Below are 19,155 nucleotides of genomic sequence, written 5' to 3'. Positions count from 1 at the left end.
TAAACATGGCTCTTTAGATTTCCTATAACCTCAATTTGTTCTTAGTCTCCAAGGGTTATACCTTCCAAGATAGAATATATGTTGAATTTTCCACACTATCTTTTGCCTCCTAAGTCATGTTGTTTATGTTGGTCAAATATTTTTTTTATTTGTTCCTAAGAAAGGTTTTACATATTGAGGTCAATTTGTCTAAAGACAAGTCATAGATTATGTTGACACCTAGATGGTGAGCTCAATCTTATTCAAAGAGTTATCTTAGCTTACATAGCATGTATTGCAATTGTGAATTATATGCACAAAAAACTAGGGATTGTCCCCACATCATTTAATGAACTAAGCCAATTTATGAGCCTTTTAGTGAGGAAATTCCTAAAAAGATTAAAAAGCTAGCTAGACCACAATTACAATTAAGATGAATAATTGCAACAATTGAATGAGAGTGGTCTAGTTTCTTCAAGAGCTCAAAAGTAAGTTGTTGATCCATGAACCAAATCGTGGGCCTTTTAGGAAAGCTCCTTAAAAAAGTGAATAAGTAGCTAGATCACAATTAGACTTAGGAAGAGTAGTTGCAACAATTGAATGAAGGGTCTAGTTTCTAGTGGACCTCAAAATTAAAAAACAGGTCCACAAACCAATTTGTGAGCATTTCAGGGGAGTTCCTCAAAAGAGTGAAAAGGTAGCTAGGTCAAAGTTGAAATTAGGAAGAGTAGTTGCAACAATTCAATTTAAAGAATGTAGTTTCTAGTGGACCTCAAAACTACGTTACTAGTTCATAACTTTCAAAGCCTATTTAGCAAAGAAAAAGAGGGTGTTACGACTTCTTTGGGTCCATCCTCCAAACATGTGAGTGACATTATAAAATTGGTATAGTTTCTAGTAGACTTCAAAACTAAGTTGTTGGGCTATAAGTTCCAATTCTTGTTTGGGTCAATCCTCCAAAGAGGTGGGTAACTTAATCAAATATTACTATCAAACTACTACTTTAGTAGTTTCTGTTCAATCAAATATTAGGTCTTGCAATCGAAATCATGAGATGGAGGAAAGCAAGATTTTGCTAGATAAGTGTTAGCCCAAAGGCTCAAAAATTGATCTATGAGAAGCTATAAGTTGTGTAAAAGAAGTATAGATTTTTTTTTTAATAATAGTCATGAAACTCTAGATGAGCTAGCAAGGAGTGTTGACATGTCATTTGAGTTATATCCTCCATGTGTTTTCTTTAATGAAATGTTTATGGTCTAATGCACCTTATAATCATAAATTCTCAACCTCAACATTTTTAATTTTAAAAGAATCAAGCTTTTCAATCTTTTTAATTTTTTTGGTATATGTTGTACCATTTATGGTCTACTAACTATGGTATTCGTGGTGATCATGAATCAAGTTACGATGATGTTCCTATTATCATTTCTTCGAGATAAAAACATAATTTTGTTAATTAAGACTATGACCCCATTATCATGTTTTATAGACCCTTTCAAATATTGATAACCACATTTTATTTTTTATTATTATTATAAATATTTATGTTTTAATTGAAACCATTGAAAGATCTAACATGTGGTGTTGGTTCATAGAATTGTCTTGAATTGCTTCAAAGTTTTTTGTGGTGATTTTAATATTGTTGATTTGGCATTCAGATGCACATCTAGGCTCACAAGCAATTCTATATTACAAAAAGATAATTCCTTATGTTTAGATTTTTCTATATTGGTGTATATTGGAGCTTCAAGAGCATATTTTAGAGTGTTGAATAATAAGATATTACTTTTCTCAAGACTTAGCTTCCATTTCAAAAATTAGAGACAATGAGGGTGATTGATATGGTTTCAAGAGTATTATGATTTAGAATTTCAAAGTTTTAAGGGTTGAATGTATACATTGACATATTATAGAAATGAAAATTAGTCATTTTCTCAAATTTAGTGTTAATACATGTTTGTAGAAGGAAAGTGACCTTTGGAAATCCTTTCTTGTTTTATTCTTTGATTTCAAGAGCTTAAAATGAAGGGAACACTAGTGATTTTTGATAAAATAATTAAAGAATCTTTAATTTGTTGACAAGCACAACTTGGTTCTTGTTTTAATTTATTTTTATAGGTATTAACAACATCAAGTCAGTGGAAATATTTTATCAAGCTTTTCAAATCATTCAATAAGGAATTTCAAGCAAATCAAATATCATAAGATGACTAGTGGGAAATGAAAGGGAAAATTTGCATATCTCTTTTTGATTCTTCAAAAGTATTACACTAGCTATAAATTGCAACCTTTAATGGTGTTTAGATGTAGAAATCATCAACAAAAAGGTTGGAGAAAAAGCTTGTATTCTTTTCTAGAGAATTGTGCAATGAAGAGTGTAGGCAATTAGTTTTTCAAGAGGAGAAACATAGAAGAAGAAAAATTTGTAGGTGTGTTGGAGGTGTTCAAGGAGGCCATGCGTTGTATAATGAAGGGAAAATGATATTTCTAAATAGGAGTGTAACTAAGAAAGTTGAAGGGGATTCAAATATTTGAAGTCATGAGGTGCTTCAAATTTTGTAAAAAAATCTAATTTACATGTTTTATTTTACTATAATTTTTCATATAAATGTGATATTAATGCCAAGATTCAACTATATAGTTTTTGAATCAAACTCATTGATCAATATTTCATGAAAGAACTCATCTTTTATGAGAGTGAATGGTCTAGTTAGCAATCTTACATCTAGATGATGCTCATGGAGGTGAAGCATTGAGCCTTCCTAGGAGATAACCCATGCTAATACTACTCTAATGCGGGGACATGTTTAACCATGGAGTGTCATCTAAGGTTAAGCCCTCTTAGCTTGCTACCCTATTTACAAAACCTTAAAAACTTGTTGTCTTTATGAACCACTCATTATAGAGCCCATTTAGCTTATCAATTGATAAGTAGGAGACATTTTCCACATAATCAAACTTGAAGAATTTGTGTGATTATTCTTTAAGAATTTTGTAATGAATATATGATTCAAACTTTCTTGTTATATTTTTTGTTGTTGGTGGGTTGATATGTAAAGGCTGCAAGATTGAGTAGTTTTACAAGTCTTGATTACATCTCATCTAATAATGCAACAACCTTATTATGTGTTGAATGTATTATAAATGAGAATCTCGATGTTATGGGTGAGTGCAAGAAGTTGAGTCCACTTCTAGGGGAACTTTTGTGTATGAAACCCATTCTTGGTGGAAGATGTTTTGTAGGTTTTTTTTTCACAAAATTAAAACCCATTATAGATATGATTTTCCAAATTTAGAATATAATATTTTTATTTAGTCAGATTGATTTTTCTATTTTAAAATAATATCTAATAATATAGGTACATAAGCGTGAAATAAAAGCTCTTCTTGTTTTTTATAATTTTTAAAAAAAAAATTTCACATTTTTTAGAAAAATTAATTATATGACATCAAACAAAAGACAAGTTTTTTAACTTTGAAAAAGAAGAAGAAAAATGATGATTTTAGGTCAACTCATGTTTTTCATACACAAGGGATCTTGAAAATAGAAATTACATCGGAAAAAAAATAGTAGAAAAATTTATTAAAAACATTTAAAAAATAATATGCTCATCAATCTTATGTTTTAAAATCACCTGTAGATGGTACACAAAAAAATACTTTCATTTAGGCAAAATTTTTTTTTAGGTCAATTAGGATGACTTATGAAAAATAGTAAACATTTTTACTTTTAGACAAAAAAGTAGACTCAACTTCTTGTTGGAACTTGTGTCTAAAACATAATAAAATACAATCTTTTTTATACCAATATTTATTATGTTGATTCAAATATTTATATACCAATGTTTATTTATTAAGAGCTATACTGAGTGACTTGATAAGGACACACTATATAGTTTTCTGCTTTTCCATTATCCTTTGTAGTGTCCTAAATTGTGTTCTCCTCACAATTTAATGCAAAATTGGATACTCATTTTGGCCCTTGTAATTGATCTCATTACAATATCATTTGCCAAGATTAGAATGACAATATTGACAAAACCCTAAAATGTTAGGCCCTTTGAACTATCATATTGGATTGGCAAGGTAGTGCTAGCTGCTAGATCACTAATATGGATATATATTACTAGAAAATGAAGCTTGTGGAGTATTTTCATTTTTGAAACATTCATAGGTAAAAGTACAATGTTCATGTAAATAACATCCATGCAATTTAACATCATTCATGTATTGTACTAAATATATTGTAGTTGCTTCTTAAATTATAAATTCTCATCTTATTTTCTTAAATTCTTAATGATTGTTTTCCAATGGATATTACTTTATCATTTATAAGACCCCATTATAATGTCATAGATAAATTTAAGAATGATCAAATAAATTTTAAATAAATAATTATTTAAGTTTGATGTGAGAGCTTTGAGATTTTTTTATTAAAAATAATAATTATTATGGAGAATGTTATGGATGGCATTCCTTTTCTTCCGCAAATATCACATGCAATATAGGTAACTCAAATAAATGAATAATGGGTATCTTCCTCATCTATAATGAACACATTCTAATTTTCCTACTTTGGCATCTTGTTTCCTTAAATATTATTCAAAGATTCAATAAAAAATTTATCTTCTTTAGATTCAAATGATGAACTATTAGCTTGCTAAAAATGGTCTTGTTTTGTACAAAATGAGCAATTGCTAACAATTTCTTATAGTTGTGTAGAAATTCTTTTTGTTGGCTATTTGTATTCTTTCAAAATTAAATGGAAATCATTTTTTCACAAATGAAAGAATTGCATCTATCTATGTTTTAAGGGAGAGGAAGATCTCTAAGATATCAAAAAGATTTAGCACCAATTTAAAGGCAAGTTGATATTGAAAAAAAATGCAATACACATATAAATTGAATTTTCAGGACAAATTGTTAAAGAGAAAATATCATTTTAGTCCTACCTTTGCTAATAGACATTGTAGGGGCATATATCCTCCATGCAAAAAAGGAGATTTTCTCAATTTAGCCTATGTATATTATCTATATTTTTAATTTCTTTGATCTTGATCTCATGACCAAATACACCCAAATTACACTCTATTGCTTATTAACATTTCCATATCTTGTAACTTATACAACTTTCCACGTGTTCACTTAGCCACTCGGTGGCTAGTTTTAGTCCCTATAGTTTTTGGTATATACAATAAACACTCATAATCATTTTACTTTTATCTCTATAGATAATATTCTTTATATATTTTGATTTGATGTTAGTCAACTATAGAGTGTTAATATTTGGTTGATTGAGTGCTTAAGTTTCCTTGGATCTATTTGTGTTAAAAGTTCAACACCCTACTTTTGCTGCTTTTAATATAAAAACATGTATACATTGTTTACCAAAAAATATGTTTAACTAAGAATGTAGCATATATATAATAAAGAACTTCTAAAAAGTCACTCTTATCTAAAATGCCACTCTTATCTAAAAAGTCACCATTAAAACTTCATTTATTTGTTTTCAAATACTTAAAAAAACATTCTTCATTAAAAACAGCTTCATTTATAACACCAATTACCATTGATGCTAAGATTGATGACATTAGACCATAATAAGGTCTCCAACATAACCTTAAATATACCTATACAAAAAAGTCTTATAACTTGCATATACTATTATTACACATTGATATGGCTATTACATTTTTAGTTAGAATAAAATGAGAAGGAAAGAATTTTTATTTATTTATTTGAACAATTTACTGATCAAAAGAAAGATTGCAGCTCATATAGAGTTGCAAAAGAAGAAAATTTAAAATAGTCCTATTGCAGTGATTTTAAGATGAGAATTCCTTATTGACAAAATGCTACTAATATATAGTTGAGCATAGCAAGGGGCCGAGTCACATTTTTACACATTTCTCACGTTTGCAATCTGAAAATCCTGCAACACTGTAATAACTGTAATTCCCCTGTCCCCTTTTGCCCTGCAGTTGAAAAATATAATATAGTATTTTAATATTATATAATAAAAAATTAATGGTAGTTACGGTCAAACTTGACAAATGAAGCCCATCTCAAAATATTTTCTTGTCATAATGACCAACCCAGTCCTAATGAAATCAACAATACCAAGAACGGAAATAAAGCAGACAATGATTTGGAGTTTTGTTCATTAAGGCTACTCAGAAGAGAGAAAACAAAAGAAACAAAAACGCAGTTCAGAGAGCACAGAAGTCATTAAAATATATGCATATGCTGATTTTCCAATTAATGTCTCCATGCTGCTATTATTCTATCCTCACCATCCCTAAGGAAAAAATAAAGAAAAAATAAGGAAAAAAAAAAGTGAGAGCAAAAAAAAAGTTAGAGCAAAGTAGGGAAAGACATTTTTACAGCAGAAGTTCTTTTATTTATTTTTAACTTAGATAAGCTATTCTATATTTTAACAAGGATGAGATTAAAGAGATCAGACTTCCACAATCTATTGCATAATATATTTGTTTCTGGATTTGATTGTGTAGAGATTTTTACCATCAACATTTCAAATCACATTACGTGATCCATCATTTTTTGTTTTGCATCTCTTGCTCTCTTTTCATTCTGATGATGGATCACGTAGTGTGATTCGAAACGTTGATGGTAAAAATCTCTACACAATCAAATCTAGAAACAAATATATTAAGGATGAGATTGATGAACCGAAACAATCAAAACTATTAATTGTCTAAGGCAATCTAATCAAACTTTTAGTGGGTGGAGTTTTAGAAGTTGTAGAAACTAATTATAATTATTTTAAGTTCACACATAGGGTTTATTTAAAGAAATAATGCATTTAGCAATTTATTCTAATATACAAGTTGTACAAATGTAGCTACAAAACATTTCAAATGTACCTTTTAAGTTCACACATTGGAGTTCATCTATAGAAATAGGAGAGACGACCTAGTAGTCGCCCACACTAAATTCACACACCAAATTTACGAATGTTTTGGTGAACCTGTGTAGGTGAGTATAACCTCTTATGTTCATCCCCACTAGCTGTTCACCAAAAAGATAGTACTTTTTGCACAAATGGACTAATCAACAACCATGACAGTTAAAAAATGATCAACTATTAGTACATGTACGATTATTTTTTAAGGCTTTTTATAATTGTCTCCTTTAATTATTTAACAATTTATTCTAACATACAATGTGTAAAAATATAACTGCAAAAGATTTCAAATGTACTTTTAGTAACCTTTACTATTACTTGAATTATATAATTTGTTACTTGAATTATATAATTTGACATGACTGTAAGGTATTTATGATATAATTAAATATTGTTAAATCAATAGTTGTTTGGTTATATTAATGGATTGTTCTAGAAATTCTTGAAAAATGAAGCCCGTCTGACAAGATTTCTTGGCCTTCCATTCAAAGCTTGACAAGACAAATAACGTTTAACAAATTGTAGAGAAACTGAAATATAAGAGGAGAATCAATAGACTTAGAGAATTGTTGAGTATCTGGTGTGCAAACAAAGGAACCAGTTTTGCTTGTGGGGCCTTTTTGTTTTGGAAAAGCAAAAATAAATGTCAAGCACCCAACTTAATACACCTATTACATACGTCATTTAAATCCATGAACATGTCTTATAATCCAATGAATAATCTTAATCAACATAGGGGAATTGATTACTTAATGATCCATTAAGGTTTTTAACTTCGAGAGAGTTGGGATTTTATGAACTTCTCTGTGTAGTTGAAAATATAGTTTAAAGTAGATTTGGGTAGGATATTTTTCATTATGGTCATGAATAGTTTATAGTGTTAAAAGATATTATATTTTAATTATTCATGATAAGGATCTCAAATGATTTGATTTGACTATGTTAAATTATTGAAGTTTATAATATAATTTATAATTTATCATGGAGATAGATCATGTTATATGAGATAGATGATGTTATATGAATTTCATTCTCATGAATTATAAAATGTCACTTATAAATAATTTTAATATATATAAAAATGTAATTTATAGGAATAGTTTGTTGTGTATGTCAATTTTTTAATAGTTTACAAATATATTATATATTATATATTTATTTTGTCATTTGTTAACATTTTTATATTTAATAGTTTATACAATTTTTTTTTAAAAAAAAATTATATTGTTAATTTCAATATTGTTCAACTATATTCTCAAATGATGACAAAGATAAAGTGGTGATCAATACAAAAATAATATCAATTGAATCAACAATATAAATTATGAAAGGTAGAATGCCACTTAATATTTCATTACCACTAACATTGTATCAACATATAAATCATATAAAAGATAATGCCACTTAATATTCAATCACCGCTAACACTTTTGTTTATTCCTAGTAGTTAACATTGAGAAAGTTCTATTTTTGCCATTCTTTTGCCTAATATTATTGTTAGATAATAATTTTTTAGTTATTATTTACAAGAAAAATGAAAAATACTAAACATTATTCAGTTCAAATGTGTAGTTTTGGAGTCAGACTTATTGACTATGTGTTTCATTATTAGTCTCTCATGAGAATGAATAGTATATCTAGACAAGAGGTGAAGAATTGAGTCTTCTTGAAAGGTCATCCATTCCAATACTATATTTGGCATGGGCTTTGGGAATTGCCTATTCAGTACTGACTATCATGTACATAATTTGCAAGCGGTTACCTTACAAAATAAGATACCAAAATACACCTCTCTTATGCGCCTATGTGAAATGCACAATTAATCAGATTGGATGCTCCCAAGTATGCAAAAGCTTAAATAGTGTGGTGCATGACAAAACAGTGCCAAAATAAAAGATGTAGTAACACAAACCCGGGTTTGAGTGAAGCAAAATACCCAGTTGTCTTTATTATATGCAATCCAATATTGCAATAACACAGACCAAGATTTGGGGGAGCAAAATGCCCATTTTTCTTTATTACATGCAATCCAATATTGCAATAACAAGGATAGGATAATGTATTCAAATATATAGATTGCCACCAAGGTTTGGTCTTGCCAAGACAATCTTGACACAAATCTTATTACAATGAAATGAGGCCCTGGCTCAAATACACAAAATAGCTACAAAGACTTGCCTAGTAGGAGTACCCAGTTTTCTTCTCTGCTCCAAATCCCATTACCAAAATCCTTCACTGCTTAAATGTGAATTCTCTTCCATGTCCCAAATGAATGAGAAAGATCTCTTTAAATAGAGATGCCTTGAGCATGCATCCAAAACTAGTCGTTGCCAAAATGAGGTAGGACCCAATTGTCCCATCTCCTCAATCAATGCGTCCCACACATTATATTAATTAAGAATCCATAATAGCTATACCGGTTGGCTCCAAAAGAATAATCTTCAAGGTAAAAAAAAGTTACATGACTTTGTTAAGTGCTACCAAATTCTGATGCTAGGTGAAGAATGGGAACCCCACCATGAGACCAAATTACCCTTGCTCCAAAATCATGCAGGTCGGCCTCATATTCATGCCACCAAGTCAAGATATGAAGGAGCTAGTTGGATTCCATGCAAAAAAGATACCAAGTTAGACGTGCAAACAAGGAAAATGAGTTGGCATGGATGACTCAAAGTGTAGACCCTGATAGCCCTGTATTTCACTGTGCCAAAATTTTTGGAATTTTATTGTGAAAATATCTTGAAATATGTTGTACTGATTAGGGTTTGTTCTATATTGTTGTCTTTCTTTGGTGAAAACCTTAACCCGATACCATTGTGCCTTAGCCTAGTTTGAAATTTTTTCCCTAGTAGGATATTTTGATGTTCTAAGGATTATGTTTTGACCCTGTCATTGAGAAATTTCTTAGAATCCACAATTAGACATGAACTTTACCTTAGGTTTTGTGTTCAAGTGGGAGATCACATGCAATTTTCATATTTTCCATCTTACATTACAATCTTACGATTAGGGTTTTAAGCTCTAGTCGTAAGCCTAAGTTTTCCCTCTTTTGATGTTACAAAGTAAAGGCTAGCAAAAGGTCATAAAGATAAGTGTTGGTCTCTCAATGTTACGATATCCCATTTAATTATAACATCGTGGGTGTGTGTCTTGAAGTTTTCAATCTTACAATCATCCCATATTGTGTCATTGCAAGTGTCTTATGGTAAATAACAAGTGATACAATGTTAGGATAAGATGAAAAACATATAAGCGTAAAGGCTCAAAAGGGAATCCTCGACCATACAAGAGAAAAAGGATCATAAGATCATAGGATATGAAATGCTAAGGTTATGTATGGTTATGATCTTACAATGAATGCAAGATCATATAAGTGTAAAGGTTTTAAAAGAGACTTTCAAAGCTACAAAAGAGAGGATATAGTAAGATCATAAGCAAGGAAATGTCAAAGTCAAGTGATACGTTGCTATAAGGTGGGGCTAGGCACATAAGCATAAAGAAATTGAAGCACATGGCAATTGAATCTTTCAAAGATACAAAGAGCAGTAAAGCGTAAGATCGTAGGAGCAAGCTGTGATGGTTTCCAAAGCCACAATTTAATACAAGTGAGCGTAATGTCACAAGGGATAATTTATAAAGTGAATTCAAGAGTTTCAAAGTTACAACTAAGGGGAGATAACACCCAATGTATGATTAGGAGTTAAAGACAATAGTTGAAGGAAAGCTTTTGAATTCATGACAAGTGTTAGGTGACTGTGATCAAGAGATCATAAGAAAAGAAAAGACAAGGCCTAATGTTATGCAAAGTTGCAATTGTATGATCGTAAAGGTTTATATGTAAGGGAACAAAGATACAAAAAGGTTTGTAAATTACTTTGCATAATATCGTAGTTGTGGATAAGGTATTATGTTCAGTGTTATGATCTTATGATATAAATTTCAATCATAAGATCATAAGAGACTTGAAAGGGTTCGTCGCCAATACAATGAAGACTTCATCGTAAGATTATAAAGGTCAAAATCCTCACTTATTAGGATACAAAGGGTTTGAATTTTAAAGTGAATTGTAAGATTGCAAGCCCTCAAATAAGACATGAAAGCACTTTTTCCCTTTCCCTAAGCTAGAAAAGTGACATGGTTCTCGATCAATGAAGTTTGAGTAAAGTACAAGGAATTTTGAGCTGGATAGTTATGTCGATGCTCCATTGAGGTGATAGAAAATACTACATTTAAAGCTCATGCATGCAAGAAGTCACTGCATAGAAATGGTTGATCAAGTACACACAACATAAAGACATTCTCTAGGCCAATAATAGGTTACCGATTATAGAAAGAAAAGGTTTCCAACAGTTGCAGAGTTTTCAATGCGAACAATTCATAGTTTTCAGTGCTAATTATAGAGTTTTTAGAGTTTTAATTCACAACCAAGATGTTTGATAAAGAAGTAAAAGAGATTCAAGTTGCATATATGGAAGTTATTAATACTTCTACTTCTAAATGAGGACAAAATAGGTAGAGAAAACCAAATAGATTTGCAGATGAATGGATAAAGTTGTTCCCAGACTAATCAAATGTTATCTCTGTAAATGACAATGATTTCAGAGATTTGTATGCATTCTATAGGGATGTTATTTGCCCTAGTGTTGATGGTTATGAATTGTTCAAATATTTCTACAACAACATATTCGATAAGATTTCTATGTGTAATCCATGGAAGAAGAATCTGGCTAAGCTCATTTTCCTGGAGGTATTTGTAGATGTTGATCTTGTAAAATCCCTAATTAGATCTTACAACCCAACCACTAAATCTTTTCATATGCATGATGGGACTATTCTATGTAGACTACATCATGCTTCTTTCATTAAAGCTTTTGGGTTAGATGGTGCAATGGGCGAACCACTATACTTAGAAAAACTCTAAGAGAAGTTTGAGAGAAATACGAAAGCCTATACTAGAAAATCTATGATGCAACACATCCCAATGGACCTCAAGAAGGTTGGGGATTATCCAAAGAAGGTAGATAAGATGATGCCCCTGGAAAAATTCAAGATTTACTTTGTGAAGACTGTGTATGGTGTCCACAAAGTAGTAGATAGAGATGGTTCTAGTTCTGATATGGTATATGGTGTTGGAATTACAAGTGGGAAGAGAGTAAACTTCTAAGAGGCAGGGTTGGGGCGGGGCGGGGGGTGAATCGGGAGTTTAAACTTGGATCCATAAAAATTTCACCATCCATACATTACATGCATTAATATATTGAAATAACATATATGCATCAATCATGTAAACATGTAATCAAACACACACATAACACCAGATATGATTACCTAGAAACCCTCCAAATGAGAAGGTAAAATTGGGGTGGGGATGACACCCACAAATCTTCACTACTGTACCAATAAAGTGTATCTAATTAAGGTTACAATGGTTTGACCATGAATCATGATCTGCCCTGTTAAAGGCTTACAAAGACCATTAAGTCCCACCTTGTTAGAGGATTTCAACACCCTGTTAGTGTAGACACCTAAAAATCCTTTAGAAAATAAAGTATTTTTATTTTCTGAAAAATTCTCGATGACATCATCATTAATTAATTAATTAATTATTTAATTAATTAATTAATTAATTTTTATGCCATTAAATCCTTTTATCTTAATTAAAAATATTTAATTAAGGAATCCCTCCCAAAAATGTTTAAATCTTATTTAAACATTATTTCCTTATTTATTAATTATTTAATTAATAAATTGACCAAAAATCCTAAAATAAATAAAAAATTTATTTTTTTCCCAAAAGTTGGCCAATTTCCTTATGACCAATAACCTCTTCCAAAATCTTCTAATCCTTCTTTAATTTTGATTAAAGGCTAATCCCATCATTTCCTACCCCTAATCCCAACTCAAAATATTTAATTAAAATTAAATATTAATCCTCATGTTTATTAAAAAAGTTTTAATAAATATCTCCTCAACCCAAACCCTTGAAATAAATAAAACTTTATTTATTTCCTAAAAATCTAATTTATCCTCATCCTAAGAAGTTCTAGACTCTTCTAGAAAGTCTTCATCCTCATCCTAGGAAATTCTAGACTATTCTAGAAAGTCTTTATCCTCCTCCAAAATCTAGACTCTTCTAGAAGATGTCTTTAAACCTAATCCTAATCCCCTCCTAACCTTGTCACATTCCCTAAACATGGGTTAAGACTTACTAACCCAAGCCAAAGTTAACAAATATCTCCTCCTTCACCCACCCTCATTAAATGCCATCCACTTGCCTATCCCTAAGCTAATCCTAAACCATCCTAATCCATCCTCTAATCATTTGTACAAGCCTAAGCAAGCTTAAAACCTTCCTAATCAAGTCCAAGTCGAATTTGCTCTCATCACCCTCAAAATATCTCAACCATAAAACTTTATGAAGTCCACTAGGTCATAAATGACTCTTACAAGCCCTTTTATTGCTCTTACAAGTCATTATGAGGGTCTTTATGAAGATTTTATCTCTTGAGCCTCCTTTGTTGACTCATCCTTGCCCTTTCCTCCATCCTCTCACCATGTGACATGTGTCACTCCTTGATTGGCTTTAAGGAAGCACAATCCATGTGCTCTCCTCTCATGCAATCTGAGCCTTCCATAAGCTTTTTCCCATCCTTGCCTCTACCCTGTCTACCGTGAAGATCAATAACAAAGGTTGTGGAGAGTATAGTCTGTCAGATGCATTTGCTGTCGGGGCACTCCCACTTGATCCACATGCCCATGGACGACCGACATATCACAAAGCGAAGGAAATTCCACCTCCTCGATACAAACAGTTTGGCCCAACAACCTTTGTATCCTCGAAAATCCCTCTTCATGAGGAGCTCACTCCAGATATCAACAAATGGTTACATAAGGATGCACCTCAAAGAAATCAAGCACGCCTTGATCACTTCAGCCAAAAGTATCCCCAAGAACATAAGCTCATCACTGACAAATGGAACTATCAAGGTGGTGGTCTAGGACCAGAAGAAAGAGGCATGCAGTGCCCCATCGACGCACACAAGTGGGAATCGAAGTCAGGTCTTGGCTTTGGCATACCCACAACTGGGGGCACCAATGAGAACGGTCACGCTTTTTCAAACATTCACTGCGACCTTGTTGAAATTGAAGACATTCCTGAGGAAGTTGAAAAGAGAGCCTACGACGATATCCTAGACCAAATCTCCCTCGGAGACTCTGTTCTCCAAGAACTATCCATCCACCTCATTGACCTACCACTCGCCCATCCACAACTCATAGATTGGGACCAACCAAGTGTCATACACATCGATGAGTTCACATCAGAGGAGGCACTTCTAAGATTCATGGGAGCTGAAACTCCTCACAAGAAAACAAAGCCAGATTCTGCCTATATCTACAAGCTAGATCCCAAGGGGTATTTTGGAGAAAATCCCCAACCTAGTTCCGATACACCCAAAACTGGAACTAAGGTGAATCTGAGACTAGCTAAGGCAACGAAGAGAACCCCTCAGCAAGAAAATCTAGAGCCACAAGAAGAACATGAGGATTTAGCATTGCCTCCTCAAGATAATCGACCAGAGGTGTCTTCTATTCTAATTGAGGATACTCGAGAAGTCAACATTGGTTCTTCAAAGATCCCCAGACTTGTTCACATTGCTGCATCCCTATCACAAGACCAAGCTGACCTCCTCTTTGAGGTCTTAAGAGAGAATATTGGCCGATTTGCATGGTCATATCAGGACATGCTAGGACTTGATCCAAAGCTTGTAGTTCATCATCTTGCAGTTGATCCAAAGATCAAGCCCATTAGACAAAAGCTTAGAAAAATGCACCCCAAGGTGGCATTATTGGTCAAAGCTGAATTAGAAAGAATGTTAGCTGCTAAGGTTATCCGACCTATCGACTACTCAGAGTGGATCTCCAACATGGTCCCTGTCACTAAACCTTCCGGTGACATCAGAATCTGCACTGATTTTAGAGATCTTAACAAAGCTTGTCCAAAAGATGATTTTCCCTTGCCCAACATAGATATGATTGTAGATCTTACAGCTGGACATGAAATTTTGTCCCTCATGGATGGATTTTCTGGGTATAATCAAATCAAGATTGCAGAAGAGGATCAGCATAAGACAACATTCACTACCCCTTGGGGAACCTTTTGCTACAACATGATGCCTTTTGGCCTAAAGAATGCTGGGGCTACCTATCAAAGAGCTATGATAGCCATTTTTCATGATCTCATCCATAGCATTTTGGAGGATTATGTGGATGATATCTTGGTCAAGTCTCATACCTTCATGGATCATCTTGCTGACTTGGAGAAAGTCTTTGATAGGTTAGCCAAATATCATCTCATGCTGAATCCCAAGAAATGTGTCTTTGGGGTCACATCTGGCAAGCTTCTAGGCTTCATAGTTTCTAAACGAGGTATAGAGATCGACCCCAAGAAGGTCAAGGCTATCTTAGACATGCCTCCTCCCCAGACACTGCGACAACTTCGCTCTCTTCAAGGAAAGCTCCAATCTGTTCGGCGCTTCATCTCCCAGCTTGCAGATAAGTGTACACCATTTTCACATTTACTAAAGAAGGATGAGAACTTCAAGTGGGATCCTTTATGTCAGCGCAGCTTTGACCATCTCAAGCAGTATCTCATCAATCCCCCTATCTTGGTTCCACCAATTCCTGGTCGTCCCCTAATTTTGTACATATCAGCAACACCTACTGCTCTAGGGGCACTTCTAGCACAGCTTGATGACTACAAAAGAGAAAGAGCCATCTACTACATCAGTAGAACCCTAGTTGGTTATGAACTCAATTACACTCCTATGGAAAAAGCTTGTTTGGCAGTTGTCTTCTCAACTCAAAAGCTTCGCCATTACATGCTAAGTCATACCATCCAACTAGTCTCCAAGATTGACCCTCTCAAGTATATGCTCTCTAGAACAACACTTACAGGCCGTTTGGCCAAATGGGTTATGCTCCTTAGTGAATTTGACATCCAGTCTGTGGATAGAAAGGCAATCAAAGGGCAAGCTATAGCAGATCACCTAGCTGATGCACCTCTAATAGATGCTTATCCGTTGATCACAGAATTTCCAGATGAGCATATCTGTCTAATTGAAGAACAACCCCCATGGAAACTTTATTTTGATGGCTCATACACATCTCATGGATCAGGGGCAGGAATATTGTTGGTCACACCTCAAGGAGATTACATTCCAAAAGCCTTCAAGCTACAATTCCCTAGCACCAACAATATAGCTGAATATGAGGCCCTCATAGCAGGATTAAAGATAGCTGTAGAATGGAACATTGTTGAGCTACAAATCTTTGGCGATTCTCAGCTCATCATCAAGCAAGCCCTAAATGAATATCAAACCAAAGATGAAAAGCTATTACCCTACAAAGAGCTGGTTGATCAGCTAACCCAACATTTTACAAAGCTTCAGTTTACACAAGTGCCTCGAATACAGAACAAAGCAACAGATGCTATGGCTACTATAGGCTCGCTCTTGGAAATTCCCCAAGCAGCTACACAGTATGAGTTTTTAGTGGAGCAGCTCCTCACACCCACCTATGCGAATGAGGATTCAAACTATGTTTGTATCTTGGTTGGTCCCCAATCCCCTTGGTACCATGAGATTCACGCTTACCTTAACGATGGTATCATATTCCCTCACCTCACACGTACCCAACGCCAGAACCTCATCCGAAAATCATCCCGCTATGTTATCATAGCCAATACCCTATATCGTCGGGGTTATCACGATACTCTCTCTCGATGTTTAGACCAAAATGAGGCCGCGATGGTGTTAAAGGAAGTACACTCTGGACTTTGCGGTGCCCACACGAGTGGTATTGTCCTAGCGCGACAAATCCTTAGAGCAGGCTACTATTGGCCTACCATTGAAGAAGACTCCTGTGACTTTGTTAGAAAGTGTCTCCCATGTCAACAACATGCAAATCTTGTGCACGCTCCAGCACAGGATCTACAACCTATTGCACCACCTTGGCCTTTCGCTTGTTGGGGCCTTGATCTAGTTGGAACTATCACACCCCTCTCATCTGATGGACATAAATGGATAATAACAGCTACAGACTATTTCACTAAATGGGTGGAAGCAGTCCCCCTAGTCTCAGCTACAGGAGTTCAGGTCTCCAAGTTCATCTTGTACCACATTGTTTGCCGCTTCGGCATCCCATCCACCATCTTCACTGACCACAGAGGTAACTTTGAAAATCTCAACATGGAAGAATTATGCACTTCCCTCCGCATCCATCACCGCTTTTCTAGCCCATATTTCCCACAAGGTAATGGCCAGGAAGAGGCAACTAACAAAACCCTCCTCAAAATTCTAAAGAAAGTTGTCAATGATTCCGGCCGTGATTGGCACCTACAAATAAATCCAGCCCTATGGGCCTATCGAACTTCCTTCCGTACATCCACAGGCACAACTCCATACTCCCTAGTCTATGGTGCCGAAGCAGTACTACCTATAGAGGTTGAACTTCCCTCCTTGCGCATATCTTTGCAAGGGCAAATATCAGATGAAGAATATAGAGTAGCTCGGCTCACCCAGCTAGATCTCTTAGACAAGAAGCGAAAACAAGCCTATGATCATCTCATAGTCTATAAAACTCGTCTCAAAAGGAATTTCAACAAGAAGGTGCTTCCACGACACTTTCAGCCAGGTGACATGGTCCTTAAAGAAAACATGAAAGTCCAAGCAGATCGAGAAAAGAAAGGCAAGTTTGAACCTACATGGCTTGGTCCTTATGTTGTCACTGCTTCCTTTGGCTCTGGAGCTTATCAGCTATCTACACCAGAAGGAGAACTCTTGAATGATCCTACTAACATCATTCATCTCAAGAAGTTCTATGCTTGAAGATCCTTGGTATACCAGGCTTTTGAAAAATACAAAAGAAAAAAAAATAGTAAAGAGAAACAAGCGTCCAATGGTGAAAACTTGGCAATTCAAGCACCTTGGTGAAAACCTGGTAATTCAGGCGCCTTGTGTACTAAAGACTAATCCATTATCTATCACTATCCTATCCCTCATCCATTTACCCACCATCCCATAAGACACACTTGCTTGTTCCCTTGGTGTTCCAACCAAATATCCAAAATCTGATGAAGCTTGTAAATACCTCCTGTACAGCTTGTAAATCTTGTACCAAAGCTTGTATTATAGCTTGTAAATCTTGTACCATACCTTGTATATCCAAATCTTGTCCAAAGCTTGTACCATACTCCAAATTGTAGATAATCTTGTATCCTAGCTTGTATCCTATCACATGCACCCAAAGAATTCCATTTTCCTTAAGCTTTTCGCAAACCATCTACCTATCCACCTATCACCTATTATAGACATCCCATCCTTCACAAACATTTCCATCTCACAAAAACCAAAACATGAACAAACTTGTACATTTGTAACATATCTTGGTCCATCAGCTTGTACATCCTCTTTAACTTGGTACCATTGTATCTATCCAGCGTTCATGTCAGTTCGTCCTTGATCAGCATCTTGCACCCATCACACATCTTGGTTAGCTATTCCAACGCATCCTTTAGCTAGATTTCCTGTCACCAAAGTGTTATCTTTCTTAGTTCAGCTTGCCAGATGCATCACTCATCCAAATCCACCAGCTTCGATGCTCTCTAATAGGTCCTTGCATCATATAGCTTTCCTCATGTCTGATCTTGGTCCGTTAGTGCCTTGTCCTACCCATCTCGTTGGCAAATGGCTCTCTTTTGGATTTTCACTTTCTTTTGATTTGGGATCTTCCCTTTTGGGTCTTGAAGTATCTTTTCCAAGCAATCTCCTTGTTCCCTCCTCAAGGTTGCCACGATCTTCCATATCATGGTATGCTGCGAATGGGGCAATTAGAGCGTAAGGTCTTGATCAGGTCTTTCGTTTGTTTTTCTTTTCTGCTTGTGGGTTCTCCAGTGTCGTTTCCACGCTGCTTCCTTTAGGATTCATGTGTGATGCTGGGGCAATCCTTGTGTGTTTGTTTTGAGTTAGTTTGTCAGTCCTTTGGACGGTTGGTGAAAAGGCCTTGATGTTCTTGGTAACCTTGGCAATTAACCAATAGTCCTATAGCAAATCTAGTGCTCAACTACATGGTGGTACTTCTCTTTGAAGTATCCCCTCGCTCAAAAAGCTTCAATGGTTTTCCTTCATCTCCATTATCCCCCATCCATATCCAGCATCCGTCTCTCCTACCCCAGCTGATGCATCAGTATCTCT

This window comes from Cupressus sempervirens, chromosome 10 (genome assembly GCF_028749045.1).
Source record: "Cupressus sempervirens isolate cs-2001-9-10 chromosome 10, ASM2874904v1, whole genome shotgun sequence".
Classification (NCBI taxonomy): domain Eukaryota; kingdom Viridiplantae; phylum Streptophyta; class Pinopsida; order Cupressales; family Cupressaceae; genus Cupressus; species Cupressus sempervirens.
The sequence above is the reverse complement of the archived record's forward strand: the minus strand, read 5'-3'. Positions refer to the sequence as shown.